Source organism: Vicugna pacos, chromosome 9, assembly GCF_048564905.1.
Source record: "Vicugna pacos chromosome 9, VicPac4, whole genome shotgun sequence".
In the NCBI taxonomy this organism is placed as follows: domain Eukaryota; kingdom Metazoa; phylum Chordata; class Mammalia; order Artiodactyla; family Camelidae; genus Vicugna; species Vicugna pacos.
In genome coordinates this window covers 19,456,049-19,481,509 of record NC_132995.1, presented here as the reverse complement: position 1 = coordinate 19,481,509, position 25,461 = coordinate 19,456,049, and the positions used below count along the sequence as shown (strand labels likewise).

The window sequence follows — 25,461 nt, the reverse complement described above, 5'->3', positions numbered from 1 at the left end:
TCCCACCTTCTGGCAACCACCACTCTACTTTCTGTCTTTATGAATTTAAAGTGAAATCATACCATTTTGTCTTTCAGTAACTGGCTTATTTTGCTTAGCATAACGTCCTCAAGTTTCATCCATGTGGTAGCTGGTGACAGGATTTCTTCCTTTTTAAGACTGAATAGTATTCCTGTGCGTGCGTGCGTGTGTGTGGTGTGTGTGTGTGTGTGTATTATACATACCACATTTTGTTTATCCATTCACCCATCAGTGGACACTTAGGTTGCTTCCACCTCTTGGCTGTTGTGGATAATGCTGCTATAAACATGGATGTACAACTATTTCTTCTAGACCCTGCTTTCAGTTCTTTTGGATCTATACCCAAAAGTGGAACCGCTGGATCATATGGTAATTTCGTTTTAAGTTTTTGAAAAACTGTTGTATTATTTTTCATAGTGGCTGTACCACTTTACATGCCTACCAAGAGTGCACAAGGGTTCCGATTTTTTCACGTCCTCGCCAACACTTATTTTCTGTTTCCTTTTGATAGTAGCCATCCTAATGGGTGGGAGGTAGTATCTCATTGTGGTTCTGCCTGTTTTTGTCTAGCCTGCAAGCAAAGAACAGCTTTTCCAATTCTAAATGAATGAAAAAATTCAAAAGAAAAAACTGATGTTTTGTGACACCTGAAAATGATATGAAATTCAAACTTCAGCATTCCTAAATATGGTTTTCTTGGCACACAGGCACTCCCAGTCATTTATGTATCAGCTGGGGCTGCTTTCACACTTTTAACGGCAGAGTAGGGTGGTTGGGACAGGGATCGTGTACCCTGCAGAGCCCAAAATATTTCCCTTTACAGAAAACATTGGCTAATCCTGCCCTGTGGGAGGAACTTGTTACCCCTTATTTTGTTTAATTCCCTCAGCAACCCACTTTGCAGACAAAGAAACCGAGGCTCAGCAAAGATAACTTCCTTGCACAAGTCACATATACGAAAATGGCCAAACCAGGATGTATGTGGCTGACTGCATGCACTTGTCACCATCACTTTAAATGTAACCATTTGGAGATTCCCTTCATATGGAGTGCTTACTGGGGTTCTAGTAAGCCTGAGGTCAGCGTCTAGTTGAGAAAATAATTGTAAGTATATTCAGATCTGATGCTGTCACTGGGAGAGGTGGCAAACTGAGGCAGAGGATGAAGCCGGGAGGAGGTGCGAGGTGAGCTCAGCTTCCCTTTATTTCTTATATTTAGATTCCAAGACCTGTGTCCTCTGCTCTGTGGCAGGACGAGCTCTCAGCTGTGCTGAGGAAGGAGACAGTTTCAGGATGCCTGCGTGTCTACATGCACGGCATTTCCTTAGGATTAGGAAAAAAAAAAGCTAAGCCAATCGATAATTTCTTCTTGCATTAAAAAAGGTGAATTATTTTGGGAGGGAGGGTATAGCTCAATGGTAGAGTGTGTGCTTAGCATGCACAAGGTCCTGGGTACAATCCCCAGAACCTCCATTTAAAAAAACAAACCTAATTATCTCCCCCCTAAAAATTAAAAAATATATATATAATAATAAAAAAAGAAAAAAAAATTTAAGTGAATTATTCCCTAATCCAGCGGAAAGAAAACCAGGGTATTGGGTGTACAGGAGAATGTGCTGATGAATTCTTTCCCCTTCATTCTCTTGACCACCTGTTGTTTGGCATGAATCCTGTCACAGACATCTTTGGCCCACCCCAAATCTTTTTCTCCGAACATGGAAATTGGCTCTCCCATTTCCAGAAACTGTCTTGGGCCCCTCTTGGCCTCTAGGGCTCCGATGGTCAGGTGTTGCTAACGAGGGACCAGACACTGTCTCTCTCAGCCTTCTCCCCTCCTCGCCACCCTCTTGGTTCACCAGGTTGTGTGGATTTGGTATTAGGAACTTTCTGATGTTTCTCCATACAGAGGACAAAGCGTGTTCTTTTATCCATGGAGAGAAAAGTCTGAGCTGATTTTACATATTTGTGTGCATCATGGAAATAATCTCTCCATCCAAGTATTTAGGGGATGCTCAGGCTCCAGGGGACAGACGGTCTTGTGTCATCTCAAGCAGAGAGATGGGCTCTCCTTTCTCATGTTTGGGAACGCGTGGCCTTCCTCCCGGGAATTGCCGTGTTTCAGCAGCAGGCTTTACATTGGTTGTGATTTAAGCCTGGCAGAACTGGACTCCTATTTTAATGGTTTTTTGGCTCAGTTCATTTGGTACAAAGGAAAGTGTGATGATCTGACTTGTAGGATGATAACGTGATCGGCATGTTAGCACATTGCAAGAAAAGAGAGCGACGACTTTGGATTTTGAACATTTATGGTGATGCCTCAAGCAAGGGGCCTACACCGAGTAGGTGCTTGGTAGACGTTCAAGGCGGGAATTCGTCTGGTGATTGCTTTGTGCCTGAGAGTCGGTGGGAGAAATGAGTGATAACATATGCCCATGTGTTTGGGAAATGGGGATGTCTACGAATTTTGTTTCTGTTTAAAGATGAAGTTTGGCTCTTGGCCTGGTCCTGGTTTCTGCCTGGCAGGTGGCAGTGGCTTGGCCCACAGACTCCTCTGCCTTTGGGTGTCCTTTTTTTTTTTCAGGCTTCCTTTCTCTCAGTCTCTCTGCTGCCTGGCAGCTAAGCCTGTATTGAGGGTCCTTGTGCTCAGTACTGGTGGTGGGATGTGGCCCCCAACACGGAGGATCGTGCAGCCCAGGAGGGAGGGAACTTTGGATGGGGAAGTGGAGATCGTGTGTGTGTCTGTGTGTGTGTGTGTCAGGCTGGTGATGGAGAGGGTGTATGTGCTGAATTCTGCCTACATTAAAGCCATTTTTTATTTTCTTCCTGAAATACTGCAGGAAGATAATCAACTTTCCCTCAGGTTCATGTGTGTGGATTGTTTCATGTCTAAACACAGTTACTAACACAAAATGAAGCTCTTATGTCAGTGAGCCAGGCTCAAAGGTACAGTTTTTGTTCCTTAACAAAATATAAGTGGAGACAACATTCACGATAAAAGTGTGGTACGTGCTGGAATCAGTCACTGAATTTTTGTTTCTCCTTTCCAGGCCCTGATATGCGTGTGTTTAAATGTGACTGGTGTTTCTAGAAATGTGACATCCCCAATACTATCAGGCTTCTGGTAAAAAGATAGTGAGTGATGATCCTCTGCGCCACCACCAAGGGCTTTTGGAGATTTGCAGGATGGTCAGTGGGCATCCCTGCCCCCCTCCCACCCCCAGACACCACTCTGGTGGGGGGAGGGCAGGCTCCACCCCTTCTCCCCTCCGAGGCCTCAGGGACTAAAGATGGAGATGGTTTGGAGGGAAGGTTGAAGCGAGCGTGCTTGGCTGGAGGCTGTGTGGGCCTGGGAGGAGGGCCAGCCTGGGAGTGGGGGGGCTGTCTCTGAGCAGCTGGGGTGACCTAGGAAGTCCCAGGCCGTGTGGCCTGGGTGACCACCCAGAGGCTGAGTGGTTTGTATAGTGTGGTGTCTAAGGTTCTTTCCAGGTCTTAAGCAGAACCACCTAGACCAGGGTGTCAGGGATGTCTACACAACCCACCAGGGGATCTTGGTAACTTGCGGATTCTGACTCAGTAGGTTTAGGGGACAGAGACCTTTGCAGGTCCCTGCTGCTCCTCCGATGGCGCTGAGAGTGGCCAGGGACTAGGTGATGGCGCCGACCAGATCTGCTTGGGCAGCTCCCAGGACTCACCAATGTCTGGACCCCGCCCCAGACCAGTCAAGTCAGGAATCACCTTGTGGGGAGATGTTGTGCGTGGGTGCTCACAGGTAGCTGGGTGTGCACCCTTGGTGGAGGAGCACCAGGAATCTCCAACTTGAGCTGGCGTCGAAGTCACCTGGAGTGCTTGTGAAAACACAACGTGGAGCCCCAACCCAGATTTCCTGATTCAAAAGGTCTGGGGCGGGGTCCAAGGATTTGAATTCCTAACAAGCACTGAGGCAACGTTGACGTGGCTGGTCTGGCGACTGCACTTTGCGGACCGCTGGTCTAATGTCATCAGCTAAGTTGTTGGTCATGACACAGTCCACAAAGGAGTGGGTGCCGGAGGCTGCAGGGGACACCAGCCCCTCCGACCAGGGTCACTCCGTGCGCATCTGTTCTACACAGTCAGCTTCCTCGGTCAGCTTTCATTGGAAAAAGATTGGTGGGTAGAAAAAAAAATGTTTGCAAACCTCTTAAACTAAAGGCAAGACTTTTAATCATGGGCATGATGAATATTTATTCTTCTCCAATTGAGAGGAAAACCAGGCAAGTTCCTTGGTCCTCTTTGTTGCCAGATGTGGTCTTTTTTGCCCCGAATCCTGCCCTGTCACACAGTAGGTGTTTTGTGTTCCGCTTTGCCTCTGAGTGCTCACCTCCCGGGAGGCCTCCGAGTGTGGGAGCCCTGGCCTGGTGTTCCGCAGCTCAGCTCGCGGTGAGATCAAAAGTGTGTTGGCTGTTAGTACCTAGTGACTATTTTCCAAGCGCCAGGCACTGTCCTGATTGTATGTGCATGATCTCATTGAATGCTTGTAATGACCTCGTGAAGAAATAAGTCCTGTCAATACCCATTTTGTGTGTATCCCAAGTATTCGCTGCTGCCTGCCCGACCAAGAGAGTGTAGATGCAAGAGGCAGCCATTCAGGCTGGAGGGACGCAGGCATTGCTCTTGGTAAGGGCAGGGGAGTGCGGTGGCCGAGACTTGTCCTGCAGGCATTTGGGGAAGAGAGCAGAGCAGGCCCGTTGGTCCTACAGGTCCACTGTGTCCACTGCCCAGATGACAGGCCTGGGCCAGGTGACAGCACTCAGGGCCCCTGGCTGCCCAGAGGAAGTCACTGTGGCTGTCCTCGGTCACAGTCCCAGGTGGCCAAGGCCTCCTGGGGTAACTGGCCAGTGAGTTTCCTCTTGGCCAAAGCCCTCTTCCTTCCTTTACGTGCAAAAGCGTCTGGGAGCCAGCCCGGGACGGGGGCTGGTGGATCTCTCCAGGGCCCAGGTCCCGCTACTGTGACTGCTGCTTCTCACCGCAGACTGCTGGCGTGGCCAGCCCTCGGCTCGCTCTCTGCCCCGGCAGCCCTGGGGGACTAGGATGTGTCCAGCACAGCAGCTTCTTGCTGAGATGCTGTGTTAGAGCGCGTGCTTCTCCCTGCTCACCCGGTGCGTGCGGGTCAGAGGTTGGGGGCACGGGAGGCACACATGGACGTGTGGTCTTCCAAGGGACATCGGGCCCTGGCGGAGGGGTCTGCAGCATCTGTTTGCCCTCGTTTGAGGCACCTTCTGTTGTTCTCACACTTGGCACTGGGACCCCCTGATGTGACTTGGGCCTGAGAGTTTAGAGCTGGTGTTTGGCCGCAGAGGGAAGACGTGAGAGCAGAGGGTGGTGTCTGAGGTGCCCCCCAAGTAGAGGTGAGGCCCCAGCTGGCGAAGACCCTCCCAGTGACCAGAACTATGCCGCTTCCCCTGTGTGCATCAAACTCAAGCACCTTCCCTTCAATTCGTTGAAATTTCATCTTCCACTTTCAACTAGACGGGTCTAATGAAAGGCTGACTTGGAAACTCAGCTGCGATGTTATGAGACACCTTGTTACTGGAGTCTTTCTAGATGCAATTCCATCATCTCTTAGTATGCCTGGCAAAGATATATGTGGGAAAGTTTACATCCAGCTTATCAACATTCCTACCTAAGTGTTTTACTTAACAGAACACATTTGACCCAAAACGCTTCTTTTTTGAGCCTTTGGGGGTCTTATGACTGAACTTTAAAATGATTGGTCCATTCAGGTGGCCGACATGTTCTGGAATGTAGTTGCATCTTGTGGGATTGGAGATAAAACTTTCCCCTGCCAGGGACACATGTGCCATCCTCCGAGGTGGGGTGCACTCTTTTTTTTCTGCAGGGCAGCATGAGGATGTAGCCGAAAGATGAGACAGTCAGGTGTTATCTGAGCATTTGCAGAGTTGGATGACAGCTCAGGTGAAGGAGTGGCTGTGTCTCGGGGTGAGGCTGTCCCTCCGGAAGCCCTGTCTTGAGGCTGAATGAGCAGCCTGGGCCGGGTTCTGTGCTTCATTATAGTCCATATATGGGGCGTGGGGAGCTGAGATGCCAAGCAGTAGCCTCCTGGCCTTGCAGACAGTGTGCTTTATGAGTTGAGTTTTCGCCATACACCTGATACCTCCAGGAAAGCAACCAGGTCCTCCCGGCACCCCTTTCTCTTTAGAATAGTGGGCTAAATCTGTACCCCCATCGGAAATCAAAGCTGCCTCAGAGCATGCTCAGCCTCTAGGCTGCATCTGAGCCAGAGGCAGCATTCCCAGGGTATCCCAGGGTGTCCCCCATGGGTCACACATGCATCACTTGCTGTGCAGAGGGACCGTGCTTTTCCTCTACCTTGACCTGAAGCGCTGAGCACCAGTGAAGCCGAGGGTCTGACCTGGCTCCTCCCGGGTTTCTCAGAGCGGCGTCTCATATGTATCAGGCTGGGCTCTGTCTGCCACCCCAACTCCAGTCTCACAGGCACAGATTCTCCTGGGGGCCCTTGGAATGAGAGTTTCCTAATGCTGGTGCTCTGGGGTGGGGTCCTTGACATCATCAACTACAGAAGAATGGTCTGTTGACACCTTCATCCTGTCTCACTGCAAAGACACTTTAGGAATCTGGGAGATGTGGACTGGGAACCCCTTATGGTGGTGGGATTCTTGGTGGAATTACTGGGAGAGCCTGTTTCCTGTGCAGGTTCCCAGACCCTGAGCTGGAGGCGTGCTGGTCTGCAAAGGGGCCTGGGAGTCTCCATTCGTCACAAGCTCCTTTGGCAATGCCGGTGGCGTGGAATTATATTAACCCTGAACCTAAACTTTAGTGGGTGGACAGTGCCCCAGCCTGGACCCCAGAAGATGCCAGGACAGTAGCTTCTTTCTTTCTTCCCGGCGGAGGGACTTTGGGTCAAACATTTTTCTGGGACCTCAATTTTCTCACCAATAAAAAGAGAAATTAAGTTTCCACGCTTCCTAAGAGTCCCTCCAATTCTGAGGTTCTAGCACACTAAAAACAGTCTGCATTTGAGGGCTGGCAAGTTACATTTTCCCCTGAAGGGGGCCTGGAAAAGACAGAGAATCTGCAGTGTAAGAGTGTGGGCTTCGTGGTGTGAGGCCAGGGTTATAAAGGTAGCCTCTGTGAGAGAATCATTTGTATTTATTGAAACTGCTGATTTTAATTGCCCTGGGTGCTCCCTTGATAAAAAATTATAATCTTCTGTAAATTACGGGTACCTTGAAATTCACCAATTCTATCACTTCTGTGATTGGCAACCTTAAATGGCAACGGCTCATTTAAATAAGCAACATCTGGACATTATTATTTTTAGGGATTTTTCATCTGTTGATTTAGAAATCTGGGGCCTTTATGAATCTTGCATGAATATCCTTTTATGTTCCCATCTACCATCAAGACAGAAAGAAATAGCCAAAAAATATTGTCCAGTGGTTTTCCGAGGCAATGCATGTGTTTTTTGAACAACAAATCCATTGTGGATGAGAGAAGACATAAAGTCGGCTGCCTGTGAGTGTAGGTGGAGGGAGCAGCTTGATCTTCTGAGCCAGAACAGCCTGACAATCCAAAGCCACTGTAGGAAGGAGGCTTAGATTTTATATATCTATTAATATAACGTTTTTTAAAATAACAATATAATTTTGGACTGATGATATCAGAGGATGGTATTCTCTACTTCTCAGAATAATCCAATTTAGCACAATGTATTCTGAGCAGGTTTGGTAAAAATAGGTCTATCGTCCCGTGGTATAAGATAATGCATTAATTTTTATGAGTGAGTTATGAAGATGTACAACTCGGTTAAGAGTTAGGATAAACATAATATTCCTTAATTAATCCATTATGCCATGGTACACATGTGCCATTTTTATTACCTTAAAAATGAAAAATGTCAAAAAAGGAAATTGCTGCTTTTTTTTATATCAAAAAAGCCTCTTTTGAAAAATCATAAAATGTCTAATCTAATTCACCATATAATACTAATGAGCTCAACAAGCCATCTCAACGCACAGTTTAGGATAAAAGGTCATGAGTTTCTGGCAGTCAGATTCCAGTACTTTTTCAGATGAGGCAAAACCTTTCCACACCAAATACCGGAAATGGCACGTGTGATTAGAAGTGTTATTAATAGCTATTTGCTATGAACCTAGTAGAGTTTTAGAAATTCACGTTATACCCTGCCTGCGTTTTCTCAGTCTTACGGCGGCAGATGCCAGGAGCGTTTGTGGAGTTCAGGCATTTCCCCTGAAATCTGTTTAACTTGTTGCCCATCTCGGTTCCGAGGGGTGTTGAGTCAGGATGATTTGATGTCCTCAAATCTCTCTTCATGCCCTACACTTATTTTCTGGTGTCTCCCTGCTCTGCAAGCAGCGTTCCTCTCGTCTCTCTGTGTGTGTGTGTGTGAGTGTCATCTGCCCGCTGTTTCTTTTGTCTCATCATGGAATGTGCCTTGTGCAGGCACCTTCGGCCGTGATGCGCACAGAGGCTGCCGTCGGCCTTGTTATGGAAAAGAATTGCCCGGTGGGTTGAGGGAATGGCCAACAGCGGACTAGAATCATGAAGCTGAAAGTAATATTGCCGACTGGAGGTCATTTTTCCCAACTGAGGGGCAATAGTTTGCCACTATAAACTGCACATTGCAGTCAGTATATGTTTTATTAAACCATTTAAGGAACTTGGGAGCCGTTTCATTTAAACTTCCTGCTCAGTGTAGCTCAGGGCCAAGCCCAGAGCAGCTCACGAAAGGGGCCTGGAGTCATCTGCAGAAGAAATACCCCGAGTGCCCAGTAGGATGCACTGCAGCCGGGGAGCCAGGCTGGGCAGGGTGGTACACGGGACTCCCAGAACTCAGCGCTTGTGCGCATGAGTGTGAGTGTGCATGTGTGTAGATTTGCATCCCAGCTCTGCCACTAGCAGCTCCATGACCTTGGTCTCCAGGACTGTTTCTGTTGCTGCTGCAAAATGAGGGGGTTGGATTTGACAGGAGAGGCAGAGTCCCTTCCAGCTCAGTGAGTCTCTGAAATGCTGGATGGTCAGGGGTCACCCCGGAACTGTGGTTCTGGGACTCCCCGGCAGGCCCTTGGGGGTCACATGGCAACGTCCTCATCCCTGCCTCTCCAGAGGAGGCATTCTGGCTGTGCCATTTTGATAGGCTCTGGGGGCTGGTGCTGTCCTGGTCCAGTGGCGATATGCGGGTTCTCAGCACAGAGCAGGGTAACGGGCAAAATCTTAGTTCTCACGTGAAACGAGAATGACCTGTGATGGTGCTTTTGTGTCTGAGGAGCAGGAAGGCGAGGTGAGCACACCCTGCCTAGGGTCAGAGCCCTGGGTTCCCAGACCGCTCTGACTGTGGCTCGCTGAGCAGCTCTCTGCCACCTCTGAGCCTCAGTTATCCTGTCTGTGCAATGGGGTGGTGATGGGCATGGTGCTGCTCTTATTCCCCTCCCCAACCTGAGCAGGTCCAGTGACTGCGCCTTGTAAACTGTCAAGTGTTGTAGAAATGATGCTTTATCATTAGTGATAACTGGTAATTATAAGTGAGCTCCGAAATCTTCCCTGAACTGCATGCCTGTGAATGCTGTAGTCAGTTTGTGCCTGTGAATAAAGAAACATAGATGGCAATAGGCGCTTTATCTCTCAGAGGGATGAACAGAATGGAATCAGGCATTTTGGCTTTCTCAGCCCGAACTGGTGGTCTCTAGTAGGTGGCCTTAATTCTGCAAAGTTATATAACCAAATCTTTTGTCTAATTGGTAACTATATTTAGGAGGTAGAGAAATATGTGAGCTATTCGTTTCGATTAAATTTTTTATTATGCACTCTGCATTTGGATTGACAACTATTAATATTAAAGAGCTTGGCCAAATTGAAATTTGTATTGCTGGAGAGACTTAAATATAATGTATGATGCCGAAAAAAAAAAAAAAGCCTGGGGAATATGGGAGTTAGCAGGCAGGGTGCAGACCAGCCCCTGCAGGTGCTGTGTGTGCCCGGTGAATCCAGCCCCAGCTCTGCGGGCTGAGGAGGGTGCGTGGAGGGCTGTGCAGTGCTGGTGTCAAGGAGCCAGGATCTGAGTTGCTTTCATGGAAATGACACTGACACTAAGTAAAGATGTAGAGCACTTTTGAGCATATTATCCAAATACTTTTTTATAATAACTATTTGTATACAGTGTTTTCTCCATCACTAATAAGAGGATTTGGGGGTAAGGCAGAGGAAATGGTTCTAAAATAGATTAGTAAGTGTATCACCATGGTAGTGATGGAAAAGAGGGGCCCAGTTTCTTCAGAAGCCTCAAAGCAAGTTGAACTGATGATCTGAAAGCCCGAGGGAGGTGGACAGCTCTGTCTGTCCTGGAGGAGGGAGGACTCAAGGCCATGGTCACACGGAGAATGCTCTGGGACCAGGAGTCAGTTCCAGTCCTAACTCCACTGCAGGCAAGTCCTGGGACTCAGCCTTTGAGGGAGTCACAGGACTAGAACTCAGCTCTAGAGCTCAGTCCTGGGTGTCCTGTCTTGAAGCCTGCGACTGTCTAGAGCAGAAGGTCAGGCTGCAGCCCACAAGCCACTGGCTTAACGACCCCTGTTAGCTGGTCCTCGCACGCCCCACGCACTTCCACCTTCCTGATGGGTCTTTTTGCTGTGCCTTCTGTCTGGAAGGTCAACCCCACCCCCATCCTCCACACAAACTCCCCAGCGGCCCGGGCTGGAGTGTCCCTCCTCGGAGCCCACATCCCCTTCCATGAGACTGACCTGTCCCTAGACGGGTCTGTGCCTTCCCTTGACTGTTCCCATGGGCAGGGCTGTGCTTCCCTCCCTCGCCTTGCCCTGCACCCCAGGTGCCTGCAGAGAACACTCAGTGTGTCCGGGGCGGGTGCATCAGATGCTGCTCACCAGGTCTGGCTGCCAAAGGAGGGACGGGTGATAATGTCACACTTGGTGCTGTAGCTTCTTAGTTCATACTTTTTTTCTCTACTGGACTATAAACTGTCTGTTTTATCTGTGATTTTTCACATAATTTTTCCTGACATTGGGAGCTGGAATACCAACGTGGGAAAACCTCCATTAGCAGGGATGCTCGAAGAATCAGTGGTTCTGATTCAGTGGGTTTTATGGACCCTTGAGGTTTTCACCTGCAAACATTTTGGTTCTAGACCCTTTGGTTATGTATCAATTTTAAACACCCAGGTGCTCTGGGTTAAGAGAGGGTGTTCTGAAGTTCCAGTTCTCCTGGAAAGGGGACAGGGTATGTCACTTGTGTCTTCACTGTCATCAAGCCTGCTCTGTCTCTCAGACAAGACCCGAAGCTCCTGGAGGGCAGGACCCCGTCCAAGTCATGCCTGCTCCTCCCCCACCGGTTAGGTCAGCGCTGGTGCATCTGCGCCCATGACAGGTTCTGCGTGATGAAGAGATGGTCCAGTGCTGAAGGTGGAGGACAGAGGCGGGCTGACTGGAGACTTACTCCAGGACAGCCTCCAAAAGTGTTTCTTTTTCAGTAAGTTTCTATGATCTGCTAGGGACGCAGTTTCTCTGGAAAGCAGACAAACTATGAAAAGAGAGTCTGGCTATCTGTCTGTTTTTTGACATGAATATAGCCGGGTGTAGCGGACAGTGTCAGTGCCCCTCAGCTCACACAGCCACCTGCTGCTTCCTAAGGCACTGAGTCTCTGCCTAGGCTCGCTGTCTCTCTGTGTCTGGCTCCTGCCACCAGCGTGTATACGACCCACGGGGAGAGCAGGCCAGAAGGGCGGGGAGGTAACCCTTCTGCCAGCTCTGGGATGGGAGCTGGCGGGTGGAGCCCAGCCTCCTCACTTCTTCAGTGGGACAGCCTGGGGTGGGTCCTGTTCAGGGTGTCAGAGCAACCCCGGGGTGCAACTGGGTGTCCAGTTATGCTCAGTCTAGCCCAGTCCTTATCCCATCCTGGCTTCCTTCGTTCTTCCTTTGTACTGGCTTCCTTTGTTCCTTCCCCACTTCCTCACTAGCCCACCAACTGGCACTTCCTGGGATCACCTCCCACACATAGCCCCCTCCTCTTTGATCTTTGTCTTGGGGCCTCTTTTGAGGAAACACAGCTTGAGATCCTAGGGTTGCCCTGCAGAGACTAGTGTATACTTTTTAAAGCCAATTCCCTTATGCTTTCTACACATGAGCTTTACAGAAGTCCCTAAAGGGAGGGAGAGGACGTCATTACCCCATTCTCCAGACGAGAAAGCTAAGGCCCTGAGAATTTGTCAGAGCTGGGACCAGATTTGTAACCCAGCTCCTGCCCTCCTCACTTTGCTGCATCAACAAGGGGGAGCCCGGTTGGTGGTGGTCAGGGACCCCTGCTGTCTGTCCCCAGTGAAGGGGGAGGGAGGGAGTGGTTTTCCCAGCAGCTGGGGCGGACGGGGGAGGTGACCTGAGCAGCGCTTTGCTCCCATTAGGTCCAGAATGAAAGCGATGGGGCCGGAAGGCTGTGGGGACCGCCTTCCACAGAGCGACCAGCCTGGTAGGCTCTGCCTGTGCCTTGATCATGCTCCAGTTTGGGGAAATCGTGGGTAATGGACTAGCCCAAGTTCTCCGCATGGGGCTGGAGAGGAGTTCTAGGAGCACAGGCATGTTTGGCGGGGTCTGCCAGTTGGCAGAGATGCCTCCATCAGAGGAAGAGCCCTTCGGAGGGCTCCTGGCTGCCCCTTACCTCTGGGCTGGAGAGTCTGCCTGGGGCAAACAGATGACTGTCCCCAACACATGTGTTCATCTGAAGCTCTGCAGAATTTCCAGTAAGAGCCAAAAAAAAGTAGAGCAAGAAGACTGGGGAGGCCTGAGGCCTGGAAGGCAGCAGGCCAGGAGGCCTTCAGTTCAGGGCCCGAGGCTGCACTTTCTTCTTTCTGGGCCTTGGTTTCCCAAATGGGATGGATGGTGTGAGCTCCCGGCTCTAGAGAGGGAAGTGGAGGAAATTTGTACAAGCCTGAGCTGCTGCAGGGGCCAGGGGGTGGGGGGGAGCGCCTGCTAGGAGTGGAGACTCTGAAGAGGGAGAACTGGTGCCCTGAGGACCTCACTTGTCTGGGGAGGGAGGGGTGGAGAGCCCTGTGTCAGTTTAGCAAGTAAAGGGCTTTGTGAAGGGAGGTGTGCCTTGAAGCCAGCATTGGGGTGGTCGGGGCTCTCAGGGAGCTTCAGCTCAGGCAGCTCAGTGGCCTTAGTTCCAAGCCCCTAAGATACGTCCCGCACTGCAGCCCCTCCCCTCGCAGAGAAGCTGTGGTTGGGGTTTTTTTCCCTCTGCTTTTCTCCAGCCCCCACACGGGAGGCGCAGAGTGGCGCTTGGGCTCTGTGTTGGGTGGGGCCTGCCGTGTACCCCATGTTCCCCTGGCCAGGTGGGGATCCTCTGGTGACCCCGGGCCTGGCCTCGGGGTTGGGGTCCAGGGGTCTACCTCGGCCACCTGGAGGACTCTTCTAGACAGGACTGGGTCAGCACAAGTCGGGCTTCCGCCCAGCCCCTCCTTGACAGGGGCTGGCTTTAGGCAGGAGGGTTCCACTGAGAGTGGGCAGAGGCCTGCACTGTCAAGCGCCCGTCCTCGCTCTGTCCAGCAGAGGATGGAGCCCGGGCCGGGCACGGGCAGGTCCTGACATATGGGCTGATTTGATTTGACAGAGGCGCACATTTCTTTCCCTCCAAATTTTAACACCAGCTTCATTTATTATGCAGACTACCACTCACAAATGCTCACATTAGTCACCCACTTATTCATTTGTTCATGAAATCTGTGTGTTGAATAATTGTTTTGCCTTATTGACAGTTTTAATTCTACACTCCTTTTTTTTTTTTTTTCCTCAAAAGGTCAGTGGCTTGCTAGCTGACCAGGCCTGCGTGTGCATTCCCCGGAGAGACTTTTTGTAAAGAGATGCTTGTTTATGTTGGTCGGTCTTCAGCTTTGAATTCCTCTTCTCTCTTGTTGGCTTGAATTGATTGATACCTTGGAACCCTCAGACAACCCCCATTGTCTTGTCCCTTTGCTGTGCCATTTCCTGGCTCGATACCTGGGCCCTGACCCCACAGCCAGATTATTGCCTTTCCTCTGCTTGTTCATTTCAAGTTAAGATCTACAGACCCGTGACTGTCAGACGGAAGTGTGTGTGTTGGGTCTGTAAGGCTCTTACCTCTAATGGTTTGATAGAACAAATGAAAACCATCAGGGTCTCGGTGTGGGACAAACCAAGTTTGAAAAGGCCAGGGGTTTGCTTTCAGCTTTTGCCTAAAAGTGCACGAGATTCAGAGGGAGTTTTTAACCTCTAACCAAAAGGAGATTTTGATTTGGAGAACTGAAAAGGTGGTTATGAGTTTGTGTTAGGAAGAAGATGGAATGTTCTGGGAAATCTGGTTCCAGTAAAGTTACTTCTGAGCTGAAATGTTCAAAGAGTGGAGATCTATAGTCAAAGTGTGTTATTTTGTGGCAACTTTCTCTATGCAGCTGTGTTTGCTGCAGAAACTCACATTGCTGTATGGGACGCTGAATGAAATATGAATGCGCTTTTTACAATTTAGTACTTTTAATAAAGGATTTGTGAGCAAAAAGCTTAAGTACAAGAACCACGGAACATATAGATAAAAATATAGCCATAATCACACATCAAACCTCGGAAAATTCATTACACAGAGAACATCAGTAATTGAGAGAAGTTAAGAGAACCGACAGAAAAATAATATATATGCCCAGAATTCTAAAGGCATGAATCCTTTTTGCTGGGACCAGGGCCTCTGAGTTCTCTAGGGTGGGTGTTTTATTACAGTGGATGCTTTACTTAGAAGGATGTAATTTATTATCATTGAATTCATATGGCAACGTGAATTTGGATTTGGGTTTCTGCAAGAAGTTTACAATTAGTCCCCTCATATATATTTATAGCTTTGCGAAACACTTGATGGTAAAATAAATACCCTACCTTTTTTTTTTCTGATAGATCTGTGAAATATTGTCTTTTTTTTTTTAAAAAAAAAAGCTAGCCATTGTTGAGTGAAGCATGGCCGTCATGTTCAGAGAACATTGTGATTAGGTGGGCACTGTTCCCAGGGCCAGAGGACATGCGGAAAAAGATACAGCCATCTGTACCCTCAGGTACGTTGGTCTTCTGTGCGGGATGCTTTTAATTTTTGGAGATGTTCATTGTTTCCTCGTTGGAAACTTCCATCTGGGGCCTGAGAGCAGACTCTCAGAAGCCGCCTGACAGAAGGTTAGTTACGGAGGTGGGCTTCCTCATCTCTGTCATTCCCACTCTGCCAGTTCGACCAAGAGTCACCCTCACTCAGTCAACTGAAAGCCCCCTTCTCCCTACACGTTCCTCGTAGCTTCGCAGCGTTTCGGAATCATCAGTAGACTGTGATCTCCGTGGTTTTCCGTTTTCTATTCAGATACAGTAGGAACTTGATTATGTGTTTCAGTACTTCTCAGCCTGACCCACAAGTAAAACCGGCGACAATGATTTAGTTATTGGCTCGTGTTTATTGCCCATGCAATAAGGTTGTGGTGTCTGACATTTTCTTCTCACTGTGTTGAAGCTTTTAGCGAGCTGCTCTGCTTACCCGGAAAGCAGCAGAGCTTGGCCTCTCTTTGCAGATGGGTTACACATTCCTTTAACACTGGCATGCTCCCCTAACCTTCCTGGGTGGCTTTCGATGACTTAAACACAGTAATTGGCATGGAGGTCTGGAGCTTTATTTTATGATATTAAATCATTCTTTTCTGGAAACAGAAATCTGCAAAGTATACCATTCATTATGTGAAGGCCTGTATTAACACGGGCTCTGGCGGATGGATGGCGACGTCCTGGAGAAGTTACGAAGCACATCGCGAGCAAGGTGCCAGCTCTCACCTTTGGAGGTGGGTGTTCGAACCAAGAGCAGAATCTGGGCTCCTACCTGCTGCATTTCCGGGAGAGAGGTGTTTGGTTTTTCTCTATTAGCTTGCTGCGTAAAGGGTGACATTACCCGAAAAAGACTCAAAATGTGGACTGAGATGAACTTGACTGCTATGGCATTATTTTGGGGGTACTTGGCGATCTCTCCATGTAATCTCGTGAACTTTTTTTTTTTGTATGAACCGTGCTTTTCTTGAAACAAAGAGGATTATCAGTCATAAGTTCTGAAGACTGAAATGGGGTGGGAGAAAGCTTTAGAAAAAGAAGATTTTTTTAAAGGACTTACAAAGCTGGCACTCAGCTCCAGTGTGGGAGGAGTTCTTGAGTTGGGTGCCATCTTGGTTCTCTTGCTCCATGGCAGGGAGGGGGAGACGGGAACTTTCGAGGCCCTGAGTGAGATTAAATGAGAACCGATTACTGCAGTCTGTCGTCAGATACTGGAGGAGTGTCCAGAAGGTCCGTGAGAGTCCCCTCTGGCCCCTGAGTGCTAAGGGTCACTCCTCTCTGAACAGCCGGGGAACCACAAGCCTCTGGAAATCTCTCTGTTGGCACACTGGGGCTCACATCTGGATGAGTGCTTACCCTTGACTCCTAGCAGCTTGTTTCTTGTGCTTCCTTGCTTTTTGCCATTTCCCATAACTGCCTGGGAAGTGGGCTGCACCATAGGTCTTTGGCGACCTCACAGGGCACTTGGATTACACTGACGTGTTGCACTGCTTTCGAACTTCCCCGCTCCGCCCGCCCCCAGCTTGCTCCCCGGCTAAGATCTCCCAACAGTGGGGTTAAAGACGTGTGCAGAGGAGAAGGGTCCTCTGACAAGTGAAAGCATTTCCCACACTGGTTTTAGGGATAAAGTTTTGAACAAGACGAGGAGTCCACTGGGAGGCACCAAGGGAGAAATGTTAAGAAACCCAAACAAACAAGCAAAAGACGGTATGAAAATGCAGAGGCTTGAGAAGTGGCCAGTGCCGTGAAATAACTTAGGGAGAAAAGCGCTTGCTTCATCTTTCTAATTGCTTTCTGATCACTTTCTAGGTTCTAAATGCTCTCTGAGAACACACTTTAGCGGTAGAAATGGACAAAGCGGGGGAAAAATCAAACTTCCGGGCGGGTTGAAAAAGATCCTGGTTATCTAACTGGTATCAAATGGGCGAATGTGGAGTCGCTTCCGTGTCTAAAAATGATTTTGTTAGTATGTAGGTCACATTACTGTACTGTCTGGTTATTGGACGTTGCCTTAGATAACTGTTTGTGGAGTATTAAATGGTTTTGCTGCCTCAGCACACTTTTTAACTGGTATTTTTCACACAGTTGTGCTGCTGAAAAGGCGCAGTGCTGCAGCAAAAATCAATTTATCTTTCCCTCTGCTATTTGTGTATTGTGAGTTCTTGTAGTGTTTTACCGTTTGATTAATTGATATTCTTTGTGTTGGATATCATTTGTAACACTGCTGTCCAACTCTGGTGCCTTAAAAACTTTCATAAGAACACTACATTATTTATGTGAGTCCTCCTCACGACAAAGTACAATAGCAAGATACAGAAAGAAAAATTAGATCAAAATGCTTTGGGCTTATAAGTTTATTAAAGGGGAGCCGTGTTTTCCTTCACGTCTCTGCCCGTTTCATGGAGGCTTTGAAGGGCTTTGCTTGAGAAGTTTGGTCATGAAAGTTTTTCCTTTTTTTGCCTTTTTTTTATGAGTGATCATCTTGTTGGGGGGTCCCTAGGGTTCTAGCTCCCCTTCAGATGGGAAAAGTGAGGCGGGGGGATGCGGTACAGAGCCGGGAGGGGCACGCCCAGTGTTGCGCCCGAAGCCTGGGAGACGGGGGAGCAGGACAGACCTCCATCTCGCAGGTGCCCCCGGGGCCTTGCCTTGCCAGAGAGGCCCGATGCTTTTAAAATAACGTGTTTGTATGCATTTCACACGGCGCGGGTCTTTCGGTGGGCATTATTAATATCTATTTTTAGAGCAAAGGCGGCAGCAGATGAAGGTAGACCAGCCCGGCGTTATGAAGAGAGAACAATGCTGTTGCTTTCCCGTTTCATTATAAAGTTTCTTTGACCCTGCGGTTTATTTTCAAACATTCAAGTTATTTGTTCTGGGGTATTCTTAAACAGGGGTTGTTTTTCTCCCTTTCAGAAAACGAGCACAGATGGTGATGGATTTTCCAAGTGCTGACATCCCTGCTTGAGAAAATGTTCCCACCTTCTTTGTGCCGAACAAGTCAGGCAAACTAACATGATGATACGATCATCGGTCTCATGCAGACATGCAGAATTGATTGACAGGAGAAAATTTAACATAAACCACACATTCTTTCGGTGCCTTCAATTTCTTAATGATGTTGATTTGTTGGATATTAGCAGCGGCAGGAATTTCATTTAAGGCGAAGAGCGGGGTGGGGGGGGAGGGGGGCAGAACGAAGACGAAGTAAGGAGAGAAAACTTGTTCCAGGCAAGCAGGTTTAAGAGGAAATTTACTGCTCTGGTAGAGTCTCCATCAAAACAATTTGCAACCGCTCCTCGGAGCCGGCTCTGGAGCTGAGGCTGTCAGCGGCTAACTAGCCATTCTCAGACCATTGCTTCTGTTTGCGTGACTAAATACAGACAATTAACGCCCAGCACTTTCATTCTCTATGAACTCATTGTTATCCAGGGTTCAAGTACTCAGATAATGGGCCACAGGGAGGCTGGGATCATGACGGGCAGTGGCAGAGGGCTGCTTGGTGAAGCCCATTCCTCATTATCTGATGCGTCGCTGGCCCCAGGTTGCTTCCCATGTCCACAGGGTTTTGGAAAGATGGCCAAGGAGACTCCTTGTTCTGTGCCCTGGCCTGGACATCAGATCCCCAGAAAAGCCCTCACTTCCTGGGCCCTGGAGGTGACAGCCCTGGGGGGACCCCCTGCGTGAAGGGCAGTGGTCATCCCACTCGTCAGCCTCTGCATCGCATCACGAGGGGCCTTTCTGAGCATCCCAAGGCCGTGTTGGTCTTTTGGATGCCCTCAGCAGGGGCGGGAGGGGACCAGGGGCCCATCTCATCCCAGAGCCTCAGGCGGCAGCCCTTCACACTGGACCCTGCCCCTGGAAAAGTCAAGGGCTCCCTCTTTCCACCCGCTGCGCAGTTCAAGTGAAAACCAACACAGAACCATAGCATAAGTGTAGTCAAAGTTCTGATTTTTCTCCCCTGGATGATTCTTAATATTTTTTCCCTAAAGCATCATGTTTTTTCAGGTGTTATTTTTCTCAGCTCTTTGGTGTCTACACTATTCAGGTGCCCCAAGCAGGATGATTCTCACTTAATTTACTCCCCTTTCAAAATTTTTTTTTTGCCATCTCCATGTCCTTCTATTATTTAATATTTTCTTTGAAGCACCTTTATATTAATTTCTCTGTCTTCATCTCTCTCTGCCCCTCTCTCCCCTGCCTTAGTTTGCCCTATCCTAACAGTGTCTGTGAAATCAGTGATCTGAGGAGCTGATCTGAGACACATGAAGGCAAATGCGTAACTATTAAAATAAAATTTTAAAAAGTAGGTCTCACATCTCACCACTGGTGCACGATCCATACTTTTGAACACCTGGGTACAGTTTGTTTTTTGCCGTTATGCAGGTGGAGAAAGGAGGCACCTGAGAGAGGATGGGCCCTGGAGGGACCAGGACATGCGTATGACCCAGGCTGGGGGGAGGAGTCTGACAGTGACGCTGGCAAAGGGTGGTAGGGGAGAGAGAGGGCGGTCCTAGCTCTCCGAGAGATGAAAGCTGGGTGGATGAAATGCTGGTTCTGATTCCTCGGCCCCCTCCCCTCCACCCCTCCCTGCCCCAAACCGTCGAACATTTTAGGCCCTGCAGGTGGACATCCACAGCTCCCACAGAAACCAGCTTCTAGGGTTCCTGGGGATTTTTTTTTTTTTTTGGTTAAGTCAGACCTGCGGCATTTCTGTAAGAGTGCTGATTTTTCTTTCTGTATGAAACAGTTTAAAATAAAAATTTAAAAAATCAAAAATAAAATGGAAAAAAACATTTCTGACTTAGAATGATTCCCCCTTCTCGACCTGAGAGGGGCACTTGGGGTAAAGGAGCTGCTGGGAGGCATGTGCTGTGGGGCCTCTGTGAGAGCGGGGAGTTGGACCTGGAACCTGGGCTGTACATCCTGAGAGCCCGGAGCCTGGGGTCCACCCCTGGACCTCCCTCCCTGGGCTCTTTTCTTCTTTGAGAACTGGGGACAGTAGCCCTTGCCCTGCCTCTCACAGGGCTGCGTAGTACAGAGAGCTTTCTGGGCACTTCTCCCTTGGCAGAGCCGGCCCCTCCTGGGCCCGTTTGAGTGGGAAAGAAGGACCCTCAAGGAAATCTGGTAGGGTGACTGATTTTTTCTCAGGGCTCTTGTCCCATCTCCCTTCTTCTGTTTTCTCCCTGTTTCATCCTGCTTGGGGCACCTGAATAGTGTAGACACCAAACAGTGTTGGAACCTGGCCACACAACAGCCCTGTTTCCCAGGAGCCAGCGAGAAGCCTGCCCAGTCCACATCCCCCACGGGCAGCCCTTCTCTTCCTGAAGTTCTGGGCTCTGTTCCCCCTGGCCCCGCACTGTCACACTCACCCCGCAACCTCCTCCAGTCTTCTTGGTCCAGGGGATCCCTGTCCGATTCGGGGCCTATAAGGACTGGGCATGTGGATGGGAGAGAGGGTCTCACGGCCTGTCCACCTAGACAGTGGATTCCAGCATTCCTGGGGAGCCACGGCCAAGAATGACCTCACAAAGGTCCTGTCAGGATGTGGCTGCTGCCCGGGGAGCTCCTGACTCCTGGGACCGGGTTTCACCAGGTTTCAGTACAGGCGGGCTGCCCCCTTGAAGGAAATCAGTAGGTGAAATTTGAGTCTCCCAACTTAAAGGCCTTCTCATAGGGCCAAATAAAAATGCCGAGGCCTGAGCACTGAGAAGGGATGGCCCTTCCCCTGCCTCCCCGGTACATGTGCTTTAGATTAAGAAATAATACTAGGCCATAAGGGGCAAGGAAGTCCAGCAAAGGCCTGCCATTGCCTGTGATGACACTCTGATGCTCTTTTGGAAATATCAGCCCCAATTGTTTGTTTCAGATGCTCTCACCTGGGAGTGTTTCATCCGGCTTAGGACGGGCCTAGGAGCGTATGCTTCCTGCACTGTTGAGGGTCTGCACGATCTTCTTGGGCTGTGAGTCGGCAGAGGGTCCTGCCCTCTTACTGTGCAGAGGACATCCGGGTGACAAGGTGGGGACCCAGGCCCTCTGTGGGAGGGCAGTGGACTGAGCTGAAAGTCCTGGTGTCCCTGGGTGGTGTCCCTGTGGGATGGAGTCTCAGGCAGGCCCATGCAGGCTGTGGGCCACACGACCTGGGGGTGCCGAGGGTGAAGGACATGGTGTTCACAGGGCTCTGATGCAGGCTCCCTGGGGCCTAGGAACTCTCCCTCCCTAGCACCCAGGGGCTGGGTAGGGTGTTAGTTAGGTGGTTGGCATGGCCTTTGCCTGGTCTGAAAGGAGGGGTGTGTCTAGGGGACAAGCATGGGGCAGGCACAGGAAGGGCATCCAGGTGCGTCCAGGAGCCCAAGCCCTCGCCTTTCTCTGGGTGGAGCCACGGCTGCCTGGGATGGTTGTTTGCTTGTTTGTTCGTCCAGACACTAGTCCCAGTTGCCGGCAGTGTGCCCAGTTCTGGCCCTGGCACCGTGGAGGAGGCAGGACCCCTCCACCTGGCCACCATGGCTCTTTACCTGCTGCCCTTGGCTTAGATGGTGCCTTTCAAAGAGGCCTTTCTGCCCACCCAGTCCTCCTCCTGCTGTTTCCCGTTTTCTGTTCTGTGCTCATTTCCCCTTGGCCCTTTTATCTTGTTCCTCCTATTAAACTGCTTGCCCTGCTATGAGACTGTAGCTCCTTGAGGGCAGGGAATTTGTGCCTCTTGTTCTCTGCTTTATTTTTAGCACCTGGAACCTTACTCAGCACATAGTAGGTTCTCAACAAATACATGTTGAAGGGAGAATGATGAGTTACTGCCTTTCTCTGGAGGAGTGGATGGTCTAGGATGTCACCCCCAGACAGGAGGTGATGGGGCATAAGTGGTTGTGGAACATGGTGAGTGGAATTGGTAATAGGGACTGTGGGCTGAAGTGGTCAGGGAAGGCTTCCTGGAGGAGGGGGGCTTAAAGGGTGAGTCTGAATTTTTATAAACAGAGGGAAGAAAAGGGAGGAAAAGTAACAGTGGGACCTTCAGAGCCACATCTGGTTTGATGGGAAGAATTGTGAGTACTAGTGAAGATCCTGGTCTTTGTCCTGGAAACAGTGGGGTAGCCTGGAGGGTTTTGTGTTTCAATGTAGTTGATCTTGTTTAATTACAAAAAGTGCTATGTGTTCACTATTAAGGTTCAAGCAGTACCAAAGTATGTGATGTGAAACCCAAAGGCTCCCTTTCAACCCTACTCCCAAATCCTCCCGTCTCTGAAGAAGAACCCCTGTTAGGAGTTTTGTGGTGCACTCTGCCAGACTGTTTATTATATGTTTACATTATATGTATGGTAAATACTCACATAAGAAAATAATTCTACACGTACATATTTCCTTCTACTTAATGAGACCATACTGTACAATTGCTCTGAGATTTGCTTTCTTTCTTTCTTTCTTTTTTTTTAAACTAACAGTATTGTTTGTAGATCAAAACATCAGGTACATAGAGTATACAATTCTTTTTTTTCTTTCTTTTTTTTAACTGAAGTAGTCAGTTACAATGTGTCAATTTCCAGTATTCAGCACAATGTTCCAGTCATGCATATACATACATATATTCATTTTTATTAATGGTTATTATAAGATATTGAATATAGTTTCCTGTGCTATACAGAAGAAATTTGTTTTTTTTTAAAAATCTATTTTTATATATGTTAATATTTGCAAATCTCAAACTCCCAAATTTATCCCTTCCCAGCTTCTTTCCCCAGTAACCATAAGATTGTTTACTATGTCTGCAAGTCTATTTCTGTTTTGTAGATGAGTTCATTAGTGTCCTTTTCTTTTATTTTTTACATTTCACATATGAGCGATCTCATATGGTATTTTCCTTTTTGTTTCTGGCTTACTTCACTTAGAATGACAATCTCCAGGTCCATCCATGTTGCTGCAAATGGCATTATTTTATTCTTTTTAAGGCTGAGTAGTATTCCATTGTATAAATATACTACAGATTCTTTATCCAGTCATCTGTCTATGGACATTTAGGTTGCTTCCATGTCTTGGCTATTGTATATAGTGCTGCTCTGAACATTGAGGTACATGTATCTTTGAATTAGAGTTCCCTCCATATATATGCCCAGGAGTGGGATTGAGCATACAATTTTTTACTTCTATATAATTCTCTATAGTATGGCATATCTGCATTTATGAAACCATATACTTATTGATAAGATACTAAGGCAGTTTTCATTTTTCCTTTCTATATTATACATACAATGCTACAGTGAACATTGCTGCATGTGCATCTTTGTGAACAAGTTTGTTTCTGTAGGATGGATTTCTAGAAGTGCTATTTCTGGGTCACTAGGTATGTGTATTTAGTTCTTTGATACCACCGAGTTGCCCTTCAAAGCGATGCTGTATGTGTACATTGTATACACATCTACCAATATTGTGTGTATAGTACTCATTTCCGAAAACCTCACCAGTACTGAGCATTATTGCTCTTTTAAGTGATTATCAACATGAAAGATGAAAACTGGTATCTTTGGTTTGGGTTTCCCTCATTAATATTGCCACTAACTATCTTTGCATTATGTGTATTGGCCACTCCCATATCTTTTATAAATTGCTTGTTAATATTTTTTTCATGTTTTGTCATTGATTTTTAAGAGCTCTTTACATATGTTAGGTATTAACCTTTTGTTGCATATATTTTAAATATCTTCTTAGTCTGCTTTAGAAAAAGGGAAGGGACATAATCAGAACCAAGGCTTAAGAAGACTACTGTGGCGGCATGCTCAGGACGGATGGGGTGGGGGAGGCTGGGGCCGCAGAGACCAGGTATCATGCAGTAGTCTGGGCGTGAGTGAGCGAGGGATGACCATGCTCTTATATTGCAGGGGATGTATCTTGCTCCTCATTCCAGAGTGGCATCTGGGTGTGTGTCGAAGAGGTTTGGAAAGGCCCAGAGATGGTTGCTGGAGTCTAGTTCTCATGCATAAAGATGAAGTCTTCTGCCTTTCTGGTCCTCTGAATCCCATGATTTGGCTGTGGCTCCTCTTGGTCCATGTGGAATGTCAGCTTCCTCATCCTGCCTGGCATCTCAGAGGCGGCCCTGCTGAGCCTGGCTGTAGACTCTGGGGAGCCTGAGGGCACAGGGACAGGGATGTAGCTCAGGGGAAGCAGGGCGTGGCACTGGGCCAAACCTGGGCTGGAAGGACGAGGCTCTGGCAGGGCCTCACTTTGCCGCCTCAGTTGTGAGGGTTAGCCCCCTTTGGCTTTACGGTGCCCAAAGTTCTCATAGTCTGTAGCTCCATAACTTAACTTTGAAGAGTAGATAAAAATGCTATTGTAAAAAACAAGTCCAGCCACCCTGCAGTGAAGGCAGCCACCACACTTTGACCCTGGTCCTCTCCAGGAGCCTAGCTCCTTCCTGTCCCAGGAGATGGGGTTTGTCATTCTGGTTTTACACACCAGGAAACTGAGGAGCTGGGGCTATGGTCTTGCCTGAGTTTCCTGGGCTACGATCTCACTGGGACTTAATCCCAGTGGGTGGCTTTGACACCAGTCCCCTCCCAGCAACAGGTGTTAGGAGAGCCTCTTGCAGGTGCCTCCAAGGCCAGACGAGACGCACAGCAGGTGACATTTCTCTTCAGGCCTGGGACCCAGGGTTCTGCACCTGTGCCCACGTGTCCATATGTGGAGATGGCCAGACTGAGAGCCCAGCACCCTAAAATTAGATGCCCCTGCCCCACCTCACCCCAACCAGAGGTCTGCACTCTGGGAGGCTTTGTGGAACGGGCTTTTGAGCCCATGGACTTGTGGTGGGCCATTGGCAGATTTGTTCCTGCCTGCTGGAGGGGTCCTGAGCATTCTTGCTGGATGGTGGGGTGAGTTTCCATTGGAGGTTCACCTTGGAACCGAGTGTTAAGTCAACATTCAGAATTAAGAGCAGAAAGGTACCACTTCCAGGCATTTCCTCAATTCTTCCTAGACGCCCGCATATCTTATTTCCCCTCTTCACCACTTAGGCAGCAATTTCTTTTCTTGTTTCTAACAGCTACCTATAGAAACCACTTGAATGCAGATCATATCTCGATGGCATTTACTAATATAAATATTTGCTTTCTCGAAGTGATGTTACACAAAATGCCTGAGCTGCAGGCTAGGCTGCTGAGTGCTGGAGGGAGGCAGACCACCTCTGCGGAGCGGGGCTGGTGTTCGCCAGCATCACCCTGAGACACAGGGAAAGGGCCGCACATTGAGACATCCAGCCTGCTTTTTTCCGAGGACATGGTGGTCGTTTTTAAAATGATAAGACCATTTTCACCAGCCTCCCC

The 25,461-nt window shown here is 48.7% G+C and overlaps 1 protein-coding gene across 2 annotated transcripts in view; it reads left to right on the top strand.

Moving 5' to 3' along the window:
- The window catches only part of ZNF536 (zinc finger protein 536), a 411,089-nt gene that overhangs the window by 53,772 nt on the left and 331,856 nt on the right, over positions 1-25,461 (top strand). The window contains exon 1 of one of the 2 annotated variants that reach the window (XM_072967282.1): positions 20,750-20,788. The exons of the other annotated variant lie outside the window; for it this stretch is intronic. The gene's annotated coding sequence lies outside the window, so the exon portion shown is untranslated. Of the gene's footprint in view, positions 1-20,749; positions 20,789-25,461 lie in introns of those variants that run through there. 2 annotated transcript variants of the gene reach the window in all.